We start from the raw sequence: 18,861 nt of genomic DNA on the forward strand, positions 1-18,861 counted from the left end.
TCTGTATAAGCCAGCTCCTCTCTGGCTCTGAGAATGCACTTTCCCTCTCCACTGAAGACTGAAGGCTGTGTTTCCTGGCTGAGCTGAACTCTGAAGATGTACCACCTGAGCAAAGCAGAGTGGACTATTGCAGGAGCAGGCTGCACAGGACAGAACAACAGGCTAATGAATAAACAAAGTGTGACATTCACACATGGCCCCAAAGCACCTGGTCCAGGTAAGAGGGTTGGGGAGGTGAGGCAGTGAGGCTGAGCAGGGAAGAAGTCTGGGCTAGCTCCACTTGGGAGATGGCCAGGGATGGAGATGGTCACAGATAAATTGGGGTGATGGATGTCTGGTGTTGAGATCATACACTATTCTAACAACAATAGCTTTCCAGTTTTCTTTCTTCTTTTTTTTTTTACAGTTAAATTAAAAAAAGAAGCCAATAAAGAGATGACAGTTCTTCCCCTCTGCCCCAAAGGAGCATGCAGGTAGGGTACAAATAGCCAATAAACATACATATAAAAAGAAGACATTAAATGGGCAAAGAAATGCAAATTAAAGTAAGAGTGTGGAAAAAAGTCATTCTCACATACTACTTTTAGGAGTGCAAATTGGTGAAATCATTTCTGAGGGATATTTTGGCAACGTGAATCAAAGCTCTGTAAGGATTGATGCCCTTATCCTAAGGAAATAACTGGACAGGTGTGTAAAAGCATACATGCAGTGTTTATGCAGCTTTATTTATAGTAACAAAAGAGGAAAACTTCCTTTAAAAATAGAGGAGCAGTTAAATGAATTGTGGCCCATTCAACTGATGGCTGTTAAAATAATTACCTAAATTTCAGTTGATTAACACAAAACCGTGTTCATAACATAATTGCAAGTAAAAAAAAAAAAAAAGGCATAAAACATGTACTGCATGTGTCTGTGTGGGTTTACGTCTCCCTAAGAAAGTCTGGGAAGATCTATGCCAATATAAAGATATTAATGAGGGTTCTCTCTGGGTGGTATCTCTGAATAATCTTCACCTCTTCGTTTTTCCATATTACAAACCTGTTTCTAATGACCATAAATTACTTTCTTTTTTTTGTTGTTTTTGGACCTCCGATGTAGAGAATTGAGTATTAACTTCTTGATTTCTAGCATGCTATCATTGTCAAATAAGGCCCCTCTCTCATTTTAATTTATTTCATTTCTGTTCATCTGTTTGATATACACGAATTCGTTTTAAAATCAGAACCAAAAATAAAGCTTGTGCAGGGGGAGCAATAAAGACCTTCACTCAGAGTCTGCCAGGAGAGCAGGGGTGACGTGTAAATTGTCCACCTTCTCACCTGGTGTGAGGGGCAGGCGTAGGAATACTGGTTCGTCTGTCCTTGGAGTGTTTGGGTTATACCTCCCGGGGGGGGGGTTCAACTCCCGAGCTTTTGGGTAGTCCAGTACCCCACCAGGAGCCGTCTTCAACATGTGGAACCAAGCAAGACGCCCACCATCTCGGCTTAGATCTGGCATCACTTTGCCAGGGCTGCCGTAACCAAGTACCACGCGGCAGGTGGCTTCCCCCACAGAAATGAATTGTCTCACAGCTCTGGAGTCTAGAGGCCAAAGATCCAGGGGTCGGGGATGTTGTTCCCTCTGATGACTGTGAGGGTGAACGTGTCCCCTCTTCTCTCTCAGCTTCTGCCAGTCTCAGGCGTTCCTCGGCTTCTAGGCGGCACTCTCCGTCTTCCCTGTGTGTGTCTGTCTCGGTCTGAATTTCCCCTTTTTATAAGGACATCAGTCATATTAGATTAGGGCTCACTCCAAGGACATCTTCATGACCCCTGTCATGACCTGACCTCCAAATAATCTTGAGTCATTTTGGGGTGGTGGAAATAGGCTTTGCAATGATGCCCGTGTTTGAATCTCAGCTTTACCACCTACTGGTAGTGTGATCCGGGGTAGGTTTACTTCGGACTTGTTTTCGCGGGTGTATAATGGGGATATCATGTTGCTGTGAGGATTAGAGACACGCTAGAATGCGCTGGACGAGTGGAGGCTGTTGTTATGGGTGAGGTGGGGGTCCCATGCCTGTGTGAGGAGAATCTCAAATGAAAGCGAGAGCTGAACCTGGTGAAAACTGAAGTGGCGTCTGTACCAGAGTCCTTCCTGCTCACAGGTGCTCACTGTGTGGAGCCAGCAGAATTTAGTTTTTAGGTAAAGCCTACATAAAACTACCTTACAGCATTGCAACCTGGACACGACAATGACCGTTCATCCACCAATGCTGTGGGAGGCTGTCACACCAGGGAAGAGGGGGTGGGGACTGGTGGAGTGTGGCCAAGGACGGGTGCAACCTTCTGGACATGAAGATTTTGCCTCATCTTTATAATATTCTAGATTGATTTGACTGAAGGCAAGGGCATATTTGTTGTTAATGACAACATTTTTTCCATTGATTTTTTTTTTTTTAGAGAGTGGGAGAGAGAGACATGGATGTGAGAGGACACATCCATTGGTTGCCTCCCACACACGCCCTGACATCAAATGGGGAACCCTTCAGTGTGCGGGCCAACACCCTAACCACTGAGCACACTTGCCAGGGCAAGGGCACATTTCTTGAGACACTGTTATATCCTTTCCAGGTTACCTAGAGGATTAATTATGCAGGTTTCCTTCACTATCAGCAGTAAAAATGTGAGTCACATTTCACTGAGTGTTAAAGGGTGCCAATGCTCAAGTGTTCCCATAGAAGTAAAGTTGGTGAATGGGGTGGGGGTGGGCAGCAGGGAGAGGAGAAGCAGGACAAGGAGCTATATGGTGGAAGTGTGAGTTTGGGAGGAACTAAGGTCTGGATCTCTCACCTCAATAGGGACACTCTTGACCGCTCCCTTCCAAACAATCTAGTTCAATGTGGACTTTAACCACATTAGTAGGGCAATCCGAAAGAACGTGTTTGTTTTTTTAAAAAAATATTTTTATTGATTTCAGAGAGGAAGGGAGAGGGACAGAGAGATAGAAACATGATGAGAGAGAATCACTGATGGGCTGCCTCCTGCGTGCCCCTCACTGGTGCATGTAACCTGGGCATGTGCCCTGACCCGGAATCAAACCCTGAGCTCCTGGCTCATAGGTCCACCCTCAACCACCCGGCCCCGCCAGCTGGGCTCCAAAAGAACTTTTGACAGTTACAGCAACTTTTGATACCACAAAGAGTCAGTCTTTACAGTGAGCTGTTGGCTTGACTACTTTTGCGTTATTTAGGTGTAGTCTGATTTCTTCCGGGGCCTGTTAATTCGAATGGCTACCTTAGTGTGTCCGTGTTTTAATTACTGAAGGAGGCAAACATTTGCTGGAAACCGTTTGAGCAAGTATCTTCCCTTGAGTCCCATGGGACAGAGACCAGTATTTATTGCAGGGTTTTCTTTATGGCTCTACAATGGTATCTGTTGCTACTGTATTTTGTGACCAGGTTTAGCTTAAACATTGGCACCAACACTATCACCTGATGGAAAAAAATCAAACTTAGGAATCAATCAATTAGTGACTTGGTGTCACATCATATCTGTATTATCCCGTGAAGCGTAACACGGAGCTGCCATTCCATCAGGTTTGGTACAAAATCCAGTTTTCAGCTAGCGGCTGTCTGCTGAGTACGAAGTAGCCAGCACAGCATGGCTCCCCGCTCGGCCAGGTTTCCGTACCTGGGCAGCACACCCGGCGACAGGCACGGAGGAAGAAGGGCCCGATGGCACACGCGCACATGAAGGCATGGTGGCTGCCTTCGGAATCTGGGCACTGAGATGGTGCATGAAGAAGAAAACCAGGGCGTTGGGCGACTCAAGGACCGGAATAGCTCCGGGACCAATGGCAGGGGCATTCCGCCGGAGCAGGCAGCGCCGGGAAAGGTGGGTAGGGTTCGGAAATCGCTGGGCAGCCTGGGAGAGCGTGCACAGCCTCAAGAAAGTTTTCATGATGGCTCCGTCCGTGGTTGCGGGACGCGGGCACGGGCTGCCGCACACCCCGGGCGGCGGGATTTAATCGAGGTGTCAGCCGCAGGGGCATCCCGGATTCCGGGGAAGCGTCCGGAATTCCTGAGATGTCTGGAGCGCGGAGGCGGCCTCTTCCCCACCCCCCGCCGCGGCCTCCGTGGGCATTTTCCGGCGAGGGGGGCCCGCGGGCCCGTCCGGGAACGGCTTAAGCGCGCGGACGTGCGCCCCCGGCCGCGGGCAGGTGGCCGGCGCGCTCCCGGGGGAGGAAGGTGAGAGCCCGGGCCGGGCGCGTGTCGGGGGGGGGGGGCGGGGGTGGGCTTCCCGGGGCCCCGCGCGGTGGCAGCGCCGGTCCCCTCCCCCTCCTCTCCCGGCGCGGGTGGGGCTGCGGGCGCACGAAGCGGAAGCGCGGGGCTCCGGAGGCGGAGGCGCAGAGGCCGCGCGCGCTCCCCGGGCCGCAGTCGGCGCGGGCGCGGGGCGCGGCCAGGCAGCCGGGGAGGCGGCGGGCTCTGGCGTGCAGGCCGGGCCGCCGCCTCGGCCCCCCTTCCCTTCCCCTCCCCTCCCCTCCCTCCGCCCGGCCGTCGCCCTCCTCTCCCCTCCCCCGAGCGAATCACGCGCCCTCCTCTGACACTCGTAGCGGGCCCGAGCTCCGAATTTATCCTTCACGTGACCTGAGGGGGTTGGGTGGTTGGTCGGGGACGGCGGAGGAGAGGGAAAGGAGGGAACAGAATCTGCCGTTGCCCGAGCAACAGGCCCCGCCCTCCGGCTTGGGCCGGGGGGCGGGAGGAGGACGTCAGCACGTCAGCCGGGGTTTTGCGTTTTGATTGACAGTTGCTATAGCGACCGGGTCGGTCCGTCGCCATTTTGTTGGTTGGTTTTTTTTTAAACCCTTTCGCTTCCCGCCCGAATAATAATAAAAAACCCTATTGGAGTGAGGCGGGGGTGGTGGCGGCAAGAGCGGCGGGGGGATCCGGGGAGACTGCTGCCGTCGCTGCTGCTGATCGCGGCTCAGGTCGGGCTCAGGGAGCGGACACCCCGAGCGGGGGGTGCGGGCGCCGCCGCCGCCGCCGCCGCCGCCGCTTCTGCTGCTGCTGTTCCTGCTGCTGCTGTTGGTGCCGCTGCCGCCGCCGGCGAGCGGGCGGGACCGGTGTGAGTGTGCGAGTGTGTGTGTGAGGGAGCGTGTGCGAGGGCGAGTGTGCGTGCGCGCGTGTGTGTGTGAGTGTGTGTCTGTCTGCGGGGACTCGGGGGCGGGCGGTTCGGGCTCTCCTGGCGGAGGAGCCGCCGCCGCCGCCGCCGCCGCCGCCGCTCGGCCCGGCGCTGCTCGCTGCGCAGGTTCGGAGCGCGCGCCATTTTGTGAGATTTATAAAATCCTCCTCGGGAAGAAGCCGCGGGAGCGGCCGCCCCTCGGCGCCCGGCCTCGCCGCCGCCCGCCGCCCTCCGCCCGGGCCGGGCCGCGCGGCGCCGCCGCCGGGAGTCGGGGTCCGGGGACTGCGGTATTTGCCGGGGAGGGGCCTGTCGCCTCCCCGGCCCCGGGCGCCGCTGGACCGCGGGCCGGACCGACACCGAGCAGCTGCGGCGCGGAGCAGGGAGCGGCGCGGAGGCGGCCGGGCGGCCCCGGCTGCGGACTCGCGGCGGCAGCGCAGCGGCGGGAGCCCGAGGCTGAGACTCACCGGAGGGAGCGGCGCGAGCGCCCCGCCATCGTCCCGGTGAGTGTCCGGCCCGGCCGCGGCCCCGCCCGGCCCGGCGCCCGGCTCCCCCCCGCGGCCTGCAGCCGGGCCGCGCCGAGGCCGGCCGGGCGGAGGGAGGGACCTGCCATTTTAGGAGGAGGCGCCGCGGCCCGGGGCTGGCCGCCGGGGAGGGAGCCGCCGGCCCGGTCCCGGAGGAGAGGCGGGCGCGAGCGGAGGGAAAGTTGCTGGAGGGCGGGAGCGGGGGCCGCGGCCTCCTGGGAGCCGGGGCCCGGGGGCCGGAGGACGCGCCAGACCTCCCCTGGCCGCCCGAGCGCCGGGCAGGAGGCTGTCCTCCTCCTCCTCCTCCTCTTCCTCCTCATCCTCTGCCCCCAGCTCCTCCCTCGTCCCTCCTCTCGGCCCCTCCAGTGTGGGAGCCGCCGGGGTTCTCCGCAAGGACAATGCACGGGTTAAGAAAATGGGGCTGGCGGCTGGGCGAGGCGCCGGGAAGGTCGGCCGCCCGGTCCCCCCGCGGCCCCGGGCGGGTTCCGGGCGAGGCCCCCGGCGTGCTCCGAAGTTGAGCCGCGGGTGCGAGCGACCCCGGCCCCTGGAGGCGGAGTGGCGGCCCGGTGAGCAGCCGGGGGAGCTGGCGGCCCAGGGCTCGCCGACGATCGCTCAGACCTGGGTGTTGCAGCAGGACTTGCCGGTCTGTTTGCAGACCCTCACCCGCTCTCGGCCACGGACGCTGCCCGACACCTTAGCACCTAGCGAAAGGCCCCTCCCTACCCCGAAATGGTTAAAAAAAGGGCAAAATCAGTAAGTGATCGACTCCGATCGCTCGGCTGGGCCTTCCATCCAGCCCCGGGCTCTGTGAATCCTGTGACCGAGGTGCAGCCCTGGAATGGCAGCAGCATTTGGGTCTTGCATTCCACCCAAGTTGTCAGAAAAATACACCTGAAAACATGGTGTGCGCACCCATGGGAGGAGGAGGACGACAAGGGCCACGCACTCTGCTGGGGGCTTTACATCCTCCCGGTGGGAACGGACCCATTTCACAGATGAGGAAACTGAGCGGTGACTCACCCAAGGTCACGGAGCTGGAGCGCTGGGAGCCTGTCGCCTAGCCAGCCTGTCACTAGGTTATCGCTCCTGGTGGGCAACACCGGCCCGTTTGAAGCCATCTGGGTGTGATGACTCAGGGTTCTAACCCAGAGATGGTGCCCATGTCCGCGTTAGCGTGGAATTAACTCTGTAGTTTGCTGAAGTGAAAAGGAAGGGATGAGATGAGGCACTTAATGAAACTCATCAGCCCCCCATTCCACCCAGAGAACCATGTAGACAATTTTTTTTGAATGGAAGGAATTAAATGTGGTACATTTCGTTCTCCACACTTAGTTTTAATTATAGGTGTCATTTAAGTATTGGTGAGTCAGAAGAAAGTTTTGTGTAAAGTTCTGTTTAGTCATTTTTAATCTTTGAATACATAGATTTCTTCTGTGACCCCTTACACTTTACATATACAGTGTTTAAGAAAGGATATATTTAATACTTTGATTTTGGGGTGTTTAATAATTCAGTGGAATTTTCTCTAGCTTTTGTTTTCTTAAATTTCTCATACTTTAATTGTTTAGTTACATTAGGAGTATTTTCCGAAAACTATAAATATGAGACTAGAATTAAAATTTCATATGCTGACTTTAGTCTGAAGAAATTGTAGATTCTTTGAAAAAAGTTTGCTTGGCAATGGTTAAGACTTTTAATATACATAAAACTTTCACTTAAAATACCCCATTGCTTTTGGAGTATTTGCCTTGCCATAGCAGCAGTGTTTTTGGTGGCTGTCCAAATTCATTTAGACTTTAAACCTTGCTAGCAAGTTAAGGACTCCTGTCAATGTCTATACCAAGTTCTAGGCTAAGACTGAGTATAAAAAGTTCAGAAGAGACATAAGCTTAGAAAGGAAGGGTCATCCCTGTCTAGGTAAGGTGAAAGCACACTTATTTGAAACATAAAAAATTCTAGATTTGATGGAGCGAATGGCCATTATTAGTAAGAGTGGGAGATAGACGGATCTAGTAAGATCTTTATTGTTAGGAATTTGGAATTTAGGGCTAAGACTGTTTCTTAAACATATTTTAAAGATATTTTGGTGGGACCTTATTAGAAACAACGAATATAAAATTGGTTGGGGATTAAAAAATTAATGATTTAGTCCAGTCTTTTAGGGGCACTAACATTCAGAATAAACAAAAATATTCCATTTTAATGCACTGTCCTGTTGGGGGAAGGTAGATATAGTAAAAAATACCCTTGGTTAGAATTTTTCCCCCCTTCTAGAATATTGTTCAGTGTCTGGCCCTTAGTTTTATTTACAGAGAGTTACTGTATTTATGACTTAAAGTTGGGTGGGGGGTGGGGAGTGGTAAGTGTAGCAACTAGTATTTAAAGAATTTATATAGGTTTTTATAGTGCTATGAATGTTTATCTGCAAAAGCAGAACGCAAGATAACTTGTTATAACACATGGTATAGAATGACCTTGGGCATGTATTTTGTTTTGAAACTATACAAAGGATGAAGAGACTAATTTGTATTGAATTTTGGGTACTAGAAAACAATTTAGGAAAATAAGAAATAGTTTAGAAATGTAGTCTGCACAGGATGTTTCACATGCATATTTATTGTTGGCAAGTGTCCAGTTATGGGAAGAAAATTTGGATAGAAGTACCTTCATTATGAATGAGAAGGGAATTGCCTTATATATATGACATTAAATATAAGATTAATAGAACAGGGGCTTCATTTGTGACTTGGTATTTGTAATAAGTTGTGTATCCATTTTTCTTTGCTTTAGCAGTAACTTTATTTCAAAGAACTGCACGTCCCCCCTCCCCCACCTCTCCAAGCAATTGCTCTTATCCCTAAGGAAAAACTTGAACCATCTGAACCCACCAAAACCTAAAAACTTCCAAAAAGAGTCTTTATAAAGAAATTACCTCTTTTCTCCCCAAATTTAATTAGTCTTTGATTTTGTTATATTCCTTATCAGTAATTTAAACTGCGATCTAAGAATTTGTGTTGAGTATTTTGGTGGTTTTACCTCCAGAAACTTGTGTATATTTTCTTTTTAGAAGTAAAGATGTTGTATGAAACTATCAAACATGGTCACCTGAGACTTTACATTAACACGGTTGCCCTGTCAAAGTGTTGCAGAACTTGGATAAGAGCACCTTATATAAATAATGATTATGCCATTTAAGAGACTTCTTAACATATATTATTTTGACCATTGGGCAATGTTTTGATGGCTAGAGAAAATTTGGTAATTCATAATCCAAGGCTAGCACAATTTTGGATTAAAAATTTTGGGTGGTTAAAACTTGTGTTTAATTACTTGGAAAAATAATCAAATTATTTTAAATTACTTAAAATTTCTCTTCACTTTGCCCCTAAATGAAGAAATCTTGAAACCTTGCCTTATGTCAACACTATAATGTTAAGCAAGAGCTGTAAAGTTTACCATTGGTTATGTGAAAGTGAAATGTTTACTTCACATGACTAAAATAATTTAAGGTTCATAGTAGGTAATTAAAGACTTAAGTATTACTTGTTTCCTAACCCAGTGGTCGGCAAACTGCGGCTTGCGAGCCGAGGTTTGCCGCTCTGTTGACTAATGAGTTTGCCGACCACTGTCCTAACCTTGTGGCTACAGGCAGCCTTAGTTTCATTTTTTGGTATATGAAAAATTGTGGAAATGCTGATTTGTATAAACCATCTAAATGTTTTTTAATAGTTATGCTTTTGCTTTGAAGTCCTACTTCTAGAGTTGTATAATGAGTTGTTATTGGTGATAACAACACTGTACATTGAACATCTAAAATGATGTGGTTCCTTGTAGGCATACTTTTTGCTAATATAGAATCATTTTGGCTTCTTGGCAATTAATTCTTCTACCAGAGCTATGTACCCTCTCTTCTTGAAGATTATTTTAAAAAGTTTGTATTACTGTTAGGGTTTTGACAAGGCATATACATATTTTAGTTTGTTTGAGGGACACGTGCTTATATATATGCATTTAATGTATAGTGCATAATAGCTTAAGATGTATCTTTTGAATTGAATTGTTTTGAGTTTTATCTCCCCATGATTGAAATGCTTGTTTAAATTGGCTGTGTGTGTGTGTGTGTGTGTGTGGGGGGGGGGGATTAGTGAGCTGGTTTAACATGCAATGAAACTGATTTTCAGGGTCACTTCTATTTTAGGTAACATCCCTGTTCATTAAATAACTCCCTAATTTTTCTAAGTAAATATGTCAATTATACAATGACAAGAGTTGATTTTTTTTTTTAATGGATATTTGTGGTTAAGGTTGGCATCTTAGCACATACATTTGGGTAAAAACATGCTGCAATTGTGACATCTACTTGAAATCTGTGATAACTAGTTATAGAAAGCAGTAGAGCATCATGATACTGGGGAGAGAGGAGAGAACTGGCCTGGGCGGTGGAGCCTGGTAGAGGGTCCAGTCAGGGGGGTCTGGAATCTCAACAGGACCTGCCATTGACTGGCAGTGTGACCCAGTGTGACCTTTAGCACAGTGAGTTCACTAAGCATCTTCAGCTGTAAATGGGGTCAGTGGTACTTAGTGTTCTTGTGAGATTGATAATGGATGTAAATGTCTAAATAGCCTTCTTCTCCCCTTCTCCCTCCCTTCCTCTTCTTCATCCATACTCATCCTTACGGTCTCAGTATAAATGCTACTTCTTTCGAAAGGCCTTCCCCAGACCGCCAGACTAAGGAAGGTTCCTTGGCCAAGAGGTTCTTACAGAACTCTTTATTTTTTATTTTTTTCCCACAGCTCTTATTGCTATGTAATTATTCAATTGCATTCATGTGTGTATGTGTGTGTATTCATTTAATGTCTATCCCTATGTTAGATTGTAAGGTGCATCTGGATAGGAATAATTCTTTTTTGATCACACCTGTCACTCCATTGCCTGGCACGTAGCAGGGATACATAAGCGTATATGTACACAGAATGATGGTCTGAGGAACCTATAGACTGAACCCTGTCTAAGTACGTACCACTGCTTAGTTGTGCAGTCTTGGACAAAATAGCTTCTCTGAGCTTCCGGTATCCTATATGCCAAATGTGCATAGCACCAGCTGCCCTGCCCAGGATTTCGAGAATGTGAAATGAGATACTGTAATGAGGTGCTTTGCAAAAGTGTAGAATGCCATATAAATATAAGCTGTTTACAGTAGCAATAATTTCAGTAGTGGGGTTACCCAAGAATTTATAACTAGTTTCAGCTTTACTGAGTTGGTAAGTAGCTATTATTTAATATTTATTACAAATGTAAACTTTATATATTAATTAGAACATGAGATTGGGCCTATGTTCTGACTAAACACAGTGGCTTGAACAAGAAGTTCATGTATCAAGTATAAGTAGTGTAAGGCTGATGTGGTTGCATGGTATAGGGATCTTGGTTTCTTCTGTCTGGTTGCTTTCCCATGCTTAAGGAGACATCCTTTTCTGTACAGTACAAGACGGCTCCCCAGCACATCCACAGTCCAGGACCAGGATGTGGGAGGCACATCCACCCCCTCTCCTCTCCCTTTGTAGCTCAGTTGGTTAGTGTCATTCCTATACTCCAAGGTTGTGGGTCTCTCTCTCTCTCTCTCTCTCTCTCTCTCTCTCTCTCTCTCTCTCTCTCTCTCACACACACACACACACACACACACACACACACACACACACACACACACGTGCCTCTTAGGGGACATGCAAGAATCAATGAGTGCATAAATATGGAACAACAAACCGATATTCCTCTCTCTCTCCCTTTCCTTCCCCCCCCCCACACACACACTTACTTTTTTATTATTAATCAAAAACCTGGAAGTTTACAATTGTTTACACTTTTGTTTATACCTGTTGGTCAGAACTTAGCCAGGTGGCCACATTTAGCTGCAAAGGAGGCTGGGATATGTGGTCTTTGGTAGTTGTTTGGCTGAAAATCTGTTTCTCCTGAAGTAGAGGAGAATGGGGGATTATGAAACATTGCTGTCACACTTTCAGATGTTTTAGGAGAAACTTGCAGAAATAAACTTTTGAGAAGACAACACATTGCACTAATAAGTTTTATTTTTCTTATTTGGTCATTAATCTTTTAAACTATGGTATGCAAGTTCAAATAGCTCACCAGTATTCAGCACATGCAGTTTTTACATAAATGTCAGCTTAGAAAAAATGTAGTGAATGTATTTTGAGTCTAATAGCACATTATTTTACTGAGAGAAACATGATTCTTGATGGCTGTGACTATACTGTATGTAAACAGTATTTGGAATCTTAGCTTTTGGATTTTGCCTTAGTCTCCTCGACTATACAGTGTGTGTTCCTGCTGATATCCTCAGCAAACAATACTACTAGAATAATACTTGCATCTTGTCAAGGTTTCAGTAAATGTTTGAGTCATAGAAGTTGCGAGGAGGATGTTAGCAGTGATGTTTAAAAATACATTTATTATCTGCCCTAGCTGGCTTGGCTCAGTGGATAGAGCGTCGGCCTGTGGATTGAAGGGTCCCGGGTTTGATTCTGGTCAAAGGCACATGCCAGGATTGCAGGCTCGATTCCTAATGCAGGAGGCGGCTGATCCATGATTCTCTCTCATCATTGATGTTTCTATCTCTCTTTTGCTCTCCCTTCCTCTCAAATCAACCAGTTAACTGCTACGATATTTTGAATTTAATTAAAAAGGTCCGCCGCTTGCATCTATAGACGCTATAGCATACAAATAGTTAAAAAAATATAAATACATTTACTAATATCTTCCTCTTTAATTTCTGTGGGTTTGAAAAAAAAGGAAGGTGTAGGATTCCTTTGGACAATATAGAGAATTACTAGGTCTAGTAGAGCCCTGAGAAAACTTAACGGTTCTCAGTCTTTTGGGGGGATTCCCAAGACATAGTCGGCTCTCTGCAGGTGGGTGATGCTTTGGCATCTGCTTTCGTAATTAGGGCTCCAGGTACTCCTGATGCTGTAGAAACATTGATATAATTCATGTTTCTTAAAGAAGGAAATGGATGCAAAGAAACTAAATTGCTTGTTAACCAATGCCTCAGCATAATCAGGTCTGGAAGTAGCATATGTTTTCCTGACTCTTGGTTCTTTGTTCTTTTTACCAAAGAAGGAACAGAGGGCTGAGTACCAACTGCACTGGGACTTTATAGGGATACCTGTTAATTTTAAAAAATGATGCTTCTTATGTGTGAGCTCATTGGTAGTGAATGGTTGGCTCACTTGTGAGCAACTTAGATAAATAGTGCAAGTTAGTCAAATGAATATTTAAATGTGGGAACTTGCCTTCCTTACGAGCCCAGACCGGGGAGTGAACTCTCAACCTGGGTATGTGCCCTGACTGAGAATTGAACCTGTGACCCTTCGGTGCACGGGATGATGCTCCAATTAACTGAGCCACCTGGCCAGGGCTGGATTTTCATTTCGTTAATTTGAGTGAGTTTGAACATCTTAAGTTGTACTATAAGTCTTGTGCTTTAAATGATAAAAATACTCATTTTTGTCAGATATAGTTAAACATATTTCCTGATTTTCCTGTATTGTGTTAGATGAAAAACTGGTATTTTGATAAAGTGTAAGTGCTTGTAATTGTAAATCCTTGTTAAATTGTAAGAGGGGATTCTTAGTCCTCTTCAATTGAATAAACTGTCCTGTATATGTGAATTATGGTGGTATAAGCTTTGACTACAAAAGTGAACAAGATTTGGTTTCCTCTGCTGTTAGTGTTGAGATAGTTGTGTGTATACAGGCAAAATTAACAAGACCTTGTTAGCAAGTAAAGGTATTGACATATGAAGGACTAGAAGAACACAGGAAGTAAGACAATTCTGAGAATTTGAGCATGCCTGTGGAGGAGGTGGGACTGGATCTTGGTATGAAGAATGGCTAGGCTTGTTACAGTAGAACCTGGGGAATTGACAGTCCTCTGAGGAGGTCATGTGGCAGCCTGGGGTGGTGGTGGAAGTGAGGGGTGACAGCCAGAGTGTGTTCCAGAGATATATATGTATGTATATATACATATACACATATGTACATGCATACACATATAGATATGTACATCTATAATAATAAAAGGGTAATATGCTAATTAGACCAGACGTCCTTCCGGACGACCTTCTGGATGAAGCCCAGGGAAGCCGCGGAGGCTGCAAGGGCCAAACCCCTTGCACGAATTTTGTGCGTCGGGCCTCTATATATGTAAATATGTATATATGTAGATATATATATATGCTGGGGGAGGGATAGGAACAACTGCAGTGAGAAATGAGAGTGATGGGTCTTATGTATTATAAAGAATTTGAAGTTGGGGTGATGGAAGGTTTTTCGGCAGTGCAGTGGTAGCATATCTGTGGGTTAGGAAGATGAACCACAAGGAGGAGGGCTTGGAAGGCAGGCCATTTTAGGTGTATAGGCATGAAGGAATGAGAAAAGGTAAAAAGTGGAAGACAGATGGGAGACCCAAGTTTGAAACACGTTAAAAATTTCTTAATTATTTAGTTTTCAACACAACAAAGTGAATATTTCGGGATTTAAATAGCAATGTCGCCAAGTTTTTGGAAATAGACAATTAAACTTGGTGGCAGTATAGTAAAATGTTGTATGTGTGGAATGATTGGTTTAATGGGACAGTTGAGAATACTTTCTACAGCAGGACCTGGAGTAACTGTTGAAGAACAGAGGAGAGTTACTGTAGCTCAAACCTTCCGTTAGGGCAGGTGGTGGGAATCATTCGTAGCACAGTTAAAGGTGAGCTCAGCGATGGGGCAGTGCAGAAGGCAATGTTAGAAGCCGTGAATCTGGAAAGGAAAAGGTTATATCATAATTCAGAGATTGAAAAGTACCTGGTTAACTGAACATGTGAGTTTAATTTATTCTGAGGGTCTTAGTATTTTCATGAAAAATATCATGTTCTGTTCGTTTTTACTTGTATCCTTATTGGGAGATGATCATCTAAAAATAATTTATCATTTGAGGTGGATAGAATTATTTATTGAGTATCTGCTAGTGCCAAACATGGACCTGGGGCCTGAAATCAAAAGGTATGCTCTATACCAGGCGTCCTCAAACTACGGCCCGCGGGCCACATGCGGGTGTTTTTGCCGTTTTGTTTTTTGACTTCAAAATAAGATATGTGCAGTGTGCATAGGAATTTGTTCATAGTTTTTTTTAAACTATAGTCCGGCCCTCCAACGGTCTGAGGGAAAGTGAACTGGCCCCTGTTTAAAAAGTTTGAGGACCCCTGGCCTATACCATCATGGAAGTTACGCTCTCGTTGGGGGCGGTGGGCGGGATCTTGAGTAGTCTCTAGAGGAGCCTGAAGAACCCAGTCTAGATACACAGACATTTTCATTAAAGGGAACACGGAGTCTGTGAAATGAAGTAATTTTTGATGTTGCCTTTTGAAGGTCAAAATTTTGTTCTCGTTTTAGGGTCTTTTGATAGTTAATTTTTGAATTAAAGTTTATTTGGATCTGAATAGGACTCCAGTCTTTAAGATAAATACTGTCTACTGAAAAATTTGTTCTGAGGTCATTATTTCCCCTTGAAAAGACCTGCAAGTATCACCACATTGGTGTTTTTTTAACTTCATCATTATATCAGACATTATTGGGAGACAGTATTTCTATGGTACAAAAGATTGTTTCATAAAAAATTTTTAAAACAGCAACGGTAAGAAGATTATTAGGATCTCATTGAGTATTTTGCAATCTAGTTTTACTTTTTAAATTTTCCTATCATGGTTCTCTGGTACAGTTCAGAACTTCAGTAAAGCTAGGTAAATTTACTTAAGAATTGCCCTGAAGGCCCACAGTTACTCAGCAGTATTAGTTATGCAGAAGGAAGAACTTGAAGAGTCTTAGGATTCATGGGAAACCACTGGGAGGAAAGCTAGTTGCTGAATAAGACAAAGATACAGATATCTGAAGTAAAGGATGTGGGCATATAGGAAGGTCAAGGAATAAGGAAAGTTTAATAGAATGGGCAGAAATCAAAGAGGGATTTGAGCAAAAGGATAAACAAGAATTCTCTGTCCTTAAAAAAACAACAACACTCCCCCCCAAAAAAACAAAACAAAACACCTCTTTAATGATTTATTGTGACTTCTAGAGTAAAGACCAAATTAGTTACAGGACCCCCTACCTCAGTGATGGGCAACCTTTTGAGCTCGGTGTTTCAAACTTCTCCAAAAAACTGAGCATAACTCGGGTAGTATGTCCCTTTGAGGAAAAAACACTATTTCGCGATATTTATAGTTTAAATAACATAAATGTTTCATCCTCGGCATGCGGCTGCCTCAGCGGCCGCGTGTCAACAGAAATGGCCCTGACACGCGTGTCAGAGGTTCGCCATCACTGCGCCTACCTGGATGATGGCCCCTGTGCAGTCTTCTGTCCCAGGTCTCTGGACCTTGTCTTTGCACGTGCTGCTTCCTTAGTCAGCTATCCTCTGTTTTCAACTTCTTTCCTACTTCAGTTTCAGCTCAGATGTCACTTTTGTAAGGGAAAGCACCCTCCCATCCCAGTCACCTCTTCTTGTTTCATGTCCCATGTATCCCTGTGTGGATTTGAATAATGCCCTTCAGTGAACAGGGGCAGCGCTATTTTGCTCCCTCTTGTCTCGGGGGTTGTCGAATGTTTGGCCTGACAGAGTAAGCACTAACTAAACACTTGTTGGATTGGTCAGTGAGCTACATGTTTTGATCTTTACTAGTTGGTCTCAAGGACAAAAGGACTACATCAGAGGAATGTCTGTACATTTGGATAAAGAGCTGGACAGGGAATATGGGAGCCTTGAGGAAAAAGAAAAAGGTGAATCCTGCCTTTAATACGATTGGAAAGCTCTTTGTAGCTAGGAAAGAGACAAAATTATTTACTCATAGATTAATAACTTAAATGCATGTGAAATATCTACTATATGTTAGAAGCAAGATTATGGGGTGGAAAGATTGTGCCTTCTTTTTTAAAAGAAGTGCATAATTTTAGTAGTTACTGAAATAGATACAGCCCTTAGTGGTCATTTGGAGTGGTTTTAAATTGTTGGATATTCTTCATGATTCCTAGCCAACGAAGTGATGTTCTTTCAGCAGTTCTATCTGGAATGTCAGCCCAGCATTTGTAGTAGCTGTCAGGTTCACATCTAAAAAAGCTCTAGCTTTACTTTATTTAAAAAGTGACAGAAAAATTAAGAACATGGTTTGTTTGGATGCTTTTTTGTCTTTAACTTCTTCAGGTTTGGATGACAACAAGAGTGATTGAGGGGAAAGTTCATTGAATGGATGGATTTTCAAAACAATGGGTCTTGTAGTTAGAACATTATTGAAGGTGTTGATTTTGTCAGGAGGATGAAGTTTTTTTTTTAAAATATATTTTATTGATTTTTCACAGAGAGGAAGGGAAAGGGATGAATAGAGAGCTAGAAACATCGATGAGAGAGAAACATCGACCAGCTGCCTCCTGCACACCCCCTACTGGGGATGTGCCCGCAACCAATGCACATGCCCTTGACCAGAATCGAACCCGGGACCCCTCAGTCCGCAGACTGACGCTCTATCCACTGAGCCAAACCGGTTTCGGCAGGAGAATGAAGTTTTTTAAAGCTTATAGGTGACTTGTTTTAAAATACTTCGGAAACTCTTCTCAGTGATTAGTTTCTGTTGTAAATATTTAGAAAAGCAAATATTTAAATTTTATGGACGGTCTCTCTGCTTGGCCCCATGCTAGGCTCTTGGGACATAGTAGTGAGTCACATGGACATAAATGGTTCCTGCCCTCACCAAGTTTCCAGTGTAGTCAGAGCTCACTGGCGAGGAATGTGCAGGGAGATGGCTTGTGGTCAGGGCGAGCAGTCCTTCCATCCTTCCTTCTACCCACTCACCCACCCACCCACCCACCCACCTATTTATTTATTTATTTCTTGAACTTCAGTTTTGATGGCAACATGTTAGACTTCTTTAAGCTACTTGTTGCTTTATCTCTGGTGACATGGGAGCTAAGGGATATAACAGTTATAGTACAGCACTAAGGTAAAATAGAAGCTTGGATCTTCAACCTGTTGCATGTTTAAAAAAAGATGTTTGTGTCAATTACTGAGTTTCTCCTCTAATTTGTCATTTAATAATAGTAACAATAGCTACTCTTAATTGATTGCCTGCTATGGGCCAGACATTGTACATATTCATTATTAGTTATTTTAATATTCTCAGCAACCCTACAAGGTGGTTGGTAGTATCTCTGTTTTGTAAGTTAGAAAACTGAGATGCATGGAATTAAATTGGCTTAAGGTTAATCACAGTAGATTACATATGCTGCCTCCAGATAGTGGTAATAGTAATAATAATAATAATAATACCCCCAGCAAAGAGTTAACTGCCCTAAAGTTAAACATTTAGAGAGAAAAGAAAGAAAAATAGAGCTTCTATAACCCACTAATTAAAGAAATAGATAAAAGTTCTGGTATTGATGCCTTGTGCTACTGGTTTGTTACTCTTTTGGATAATAAACAGGAACATTTAACAGCTTTCAATGTTGGGGGGAATTTTTTACCTTAAGAATCTTCGTGGGCCCTCGCCGGTGTGGCTCAGGTGGTTCAGCATTGTCCCATGCATTGAGAGGCCGCTCGTTTGATTCCAGTTTGTGGCACATGCTGTGGTTGTGGCCTTGATCCCCAGTGGGGGGTCAGGTGGGGAGGGGTTCATGCAGGAGGCAGCCGATCAATGTTTCTCTTCCCCTAAAATCAATAAAACATTGGGGGGAAAATCTTGCTGGGAGGTAGAATATTCAATCTGAAAGTCAATTGCTCACTTTCTCTGCATCTTTTGGAGTTGGTGTGCAATCTTCTGACCTTCACTGCACTCCCTCAGAAGCCTGGGATTTGCAGTGCAACGGGGATCACAGCTGCATCTGTTTCCCAGGGGCTGACAGTGACCGAGATCCAGCTGGAGCATTTAGTTCCGGTGTCATTGGATCTTGTACAAGTTGCAGTGACTGAATCCTAGATTGTCTCCACTAGACCAGATCTGTGGTTTGAATTCTGGCTGTTCTGGATTATGTAGCCTTCAAGCCAGGCCCTCTTGGGTTTTCTGTGAGTTGTCTAGTATACTTTAATAACGTCCTTTTCAGTTTCAACAAAGTCAGTTAGTGTCTTTTGTTGGCAACTAA

General features: G+C 45.5%; 1 protein-coding gene across 11 annotated transcripts in view; it reads left to right on the forward strand.

The window, feature by feature from the left end:
* The first annotated feature begins 2,963 nt into the window (after positions 1 to 2,963).
* Positions 2,964 to 18,861, forward strand: part of DYRK1A (dual specificity tyrosine phosphorylation regulated kinase 1A) — a 134,004-nt gene continuing 118,106 nt past the window's right edge. For 6 of the 11 annotated variants that reach the window (XM_079761992.1, XM_079761993.1, XM_079761986.1 and 3 more), the window contains exon 1: positions 4,834 to 5,659. The gene's annotated coding sequence lies outside the window, so the exon portion shown is untranslated. The other 5 variants (XM_079761990.1, XM_079761994.1, XM_079761991.1 and 2 more) reach the window with 3 other exon arrangements.

The sequence above is a fragment of the Cnephaeus nilssonii genome (genome assembly GCF_951640355.1).
Source record: "Cnephaeus nilssonii genome assembly, chromosome: 3".
NCBI lineage: Eukaryota > Metazoa > Chordata > Mammalia > Chiroptera > Vespertilionidae > Cnephaeus > Cnephaeus nilssonii.